This window comes from Epargyreus clarus, unplaced genomic scaffold, assembly GCF_041222505.1.
Source record: "Epargyreus clarus isolate Ecla_fem2 unplaced genomic scaffold, WU_Ecla_fem_2.2 ptg000012l, whole genome shotgun sequence".
In the NCBI taxonomy this organism is placed as follows: domain Eukaryota; kingdom Metazoa; phylum Arthropoda; class Insecta; order Lepidoptera; family Hesperiidae; genus Epargyreus; species Epargyreus clarus.
This window is the reverse complement of record NW_027332220.1, coordinates 9,668,736-9,671,915: the sequence shown is the minus strand read 5'-3', so window position 1 is coordinate 9,671,915 and position 3,180 is coordinate 9,668,736. Positions and strand designations below refer to the sequence as shown.

At 27.8% G+C, this 3,180-nt stretch overlaps 1 long non-coding RNA gene across 1 annotated transcript; it reads right to left on the bottom strand.

Moving 5' to 3' along the window:
* Positions 1-1,535: 1,535 nt before the first annotated feature.
* On the bottom strand, positions 1,536-2,593 carry LOC140746545 (uncharacterized). The gene is made up of 3 exons (XR_012102775.1): positions 2,228-2,593; positions 1,936-2,080; positions 1,536-1,634 (listed from the first exon to the last, which is right to left on the bottom strand). It is a non-coding gene; the product is annotated as an uncharacterized LOC140746545 (long non-coding RNA).
* Positions 2,594-3,180: the final 587 nt, after the last annotated feature.

The window sequence follows — 3,180 nt, the reverse complement described above, 5'->3', positions numbered from 1 at the left end:
CGTACTAAAAAATATTCTGTCTTGACATTCTTGTCAATGGGTTGTCGATAAAACCAAATCACATGTCAGTGTCATTGTAATGTATTTGTAAATACCGCGAATTTAAAAATATTTTATTTGTTAAAATGGGATGTGAAGCAAAAGTTGTTAAAAGATAAAGGAGTGAAAATTGGTTGGATATTAATGTTTTATGTAATATTGATATAATTATATAAAGTTAAATTCAATTAAGTTTCGTTTTGTAAACATTCGCAATATCTTATGGCAGTAAACCCTGTATTTCAGAAGGTGTACCAGGACCTCTGCGATCTAATTTACGACCATTACGTACGAGATCAATTATAAAATTTACTGTCGATTTATTAAAGCGATAACGCTTCCTATAGTCTAATGAAAACAGATTGGTGCAATGTTCTACGAAGTGGACGGTTTTCTAGATTTTTAATAATCTAAGCTTTGTAAAATTTGCATTGTAATTTAAAATAGTGATATAATAATGTTATTTATCGGATATTAAAATAAATTATTTCAAGTTTGTATACAAAATGGACATTGACATAATTTATTAAAAATGTATTGTCAAATTAGGTTAGTAATCACGAATCAGCTGTTGAGAGTCGGCCATCTTTGCCTTATAGCACTGTTATAGTAGGGTTCTGGCCTCTATAAGTTATAGAAGGTTTATAGAACGGTTTAGTGCCTAAGGGCCGTATTAATAAACAGATCTCAAGTTTGAGATCTAACTCAAGTGCCATCTTAAGTTCGTTATCGTATTAATAAACAAACATATTAATAGTCAAACATTAAACGCGCTCTCACTTGAGATCTGTCATCGTATTCGCTAATTAATAAATCAAACTCACGTCTCAAGTAGCCTCTTGAGATGCGTTCTGAGATGCTAGTAGCTGAGTGTAGTCGGACCTTGACTTGAGTCGACGTTTACGTATCGCCGAGAAATGGATTTTGAAAATATTTTAGACGAAATAGATTATTACGATTATCATGAATTATTACGATAATATTGATGATCGCTTTAGTTCTCGGTTACCGAAAATTTATTTAAGGGACGCTCAAAATCCTTTTTAAATGCCTATAAATAAATTTCAAAAAAGGTATAGATTCTATTTACACTTCTATTTCACAGTATCACTAATTTTTATGTTAATTTATATCTTGATTCAACTTCATAATTTAGCTATTATGATTTAAATTTTTATGTTGTATTATATTCAATTAAAAGAATGGAATTTTTATTAACTAATTGTAATGAAATTATTTTATTTTTTTATTTTTTTTTCACGTGATATCCAGGATTGATTGATTTAATTAAGATTGCAATTGTAATTCATATATTTATACTCTTGGAGTATACTTCTGTAATGTATTTTTTTGTACCTATTATTATTCAATTGCATGCTACTTTGCACTTATAAATGATATTTACTGATAAATTATGATATTTACTGCTATTTACATACAAAGTGTAACCAAATGTGTAAGGCTGGTATGTGTCAAAAATACTACAAATAAAATTTTATAAACAATATATTATACAGAACTATTTCTAGTATTACAATTATAAAATTTTAGTTCCTTTTCAAAGTAGATTTAAATGTTAAATTACTCAGCTTTACCTGAAAAAGAAAAACCAGAAATGCTTTATAATATAACCTAATTATATAAAATAGGAAACTTATTAAATTCTATTATTGCAAAAGTAGCTTTAATTCATAATTCCAAATATAGTTCTAAAAAAAAAAGAAAATGAAATTCCTTATAATATAATCTTTTATATTAAATAGGAGATTTATTATCACTCAAAATGTAACTCTAAATTATAATACCAAATATAGGTTTTAAAATATATACCTATTATATTTACTCTGTTTTTATTGAATATAATAATAATATTATAAGTAAATAACAGCTATATACCTAATAAAATCAAAAGCTTTTCTTTTTTTTTCTAACATTGAGGCAGGGGGATGCAAAGATGCTGTTCACCGTCGGTGGAGTGCTAGGCTTGATTATTACTTTCTCCTTTTCTTGTGTATCATCAGGCGGGGCGTAACAGTCATTTCTAAAATAAAAAAGAATATTAAGTAATGCAATCTGAAATATTACTAATTATTGTATAACCTTAACTAACGTATAGCTAACTATAGTTAGATATGTAGATGCAGTACTTCAAATAACAACTACCTTTTAAAACATTAAAAATACATACCTGATACAGTGTCGAAATCAATTACATCATCAGCACTAACAAGTAGCCCTGGAGTCAGTTACGATACATTTGGATTCATTTCTGCATCACTGGTAGAAGGGCCGCCTCCATTTGACAATATTATTCACATTGTTGTTGCTTTAGGTCATCCACAAACGCATTCGTTGCTTACTCGTATCCTACAACATTATCATAAATATAAAATCATGCCATTTTTATCAAATAGAAGTCATTTGTATGTATAAGTTTCTGTATAATTTTCTTGTATATATTTTGTAAATAAGTCCATTTTTAGTTTATATTTAACATTTAATGTATGTTAGTAATTAAAAATGTATCAATAAAGAGTTACATTATGTCACAGTAAAAAAAAGTTTCTGTTAATTCTAAATTAATAAGATTATAGTAGCTCTGTATGGAAGTTAACCTATACTACAGGTTTTTTACCCAATTTAGGCAGCTGACGATACTGAATTAAAATAAACGATTATATTAAAGACTACTCTGAGAAGATTGTAATTGTACTAATGCTTCATGAAATAAAGAATTATTATTAGGTATTTGGTTTAAGGTTATTTGTACACATGAAAAATAGATAAGTACTTACTTGACGGGGTATGTGGGACATATTCACTAGCAATTTTATACCATGCAGAGTTCTTCTGTTGCACATAATGACCGTCATTTTTTTTAAACTCCACTACACTATTATATGAAAACGTTTTTTCCACTTCACTGAATATGGTTTCTTATTCATTTCCATAATAAAACAATCCAACTAATGTAAATACAGCTAAATAATTCGCACTTCACATCCAACTCATAACAAATAACAATGGAACAACAATAAACAAACTAATGACGCGACGCGTTTTGTTCACAGTAACAGTATCTGAAATCGAACTCGTAATATTTTTTCCGAAAAATATTGCACGTGAAATCATTTATTTTTA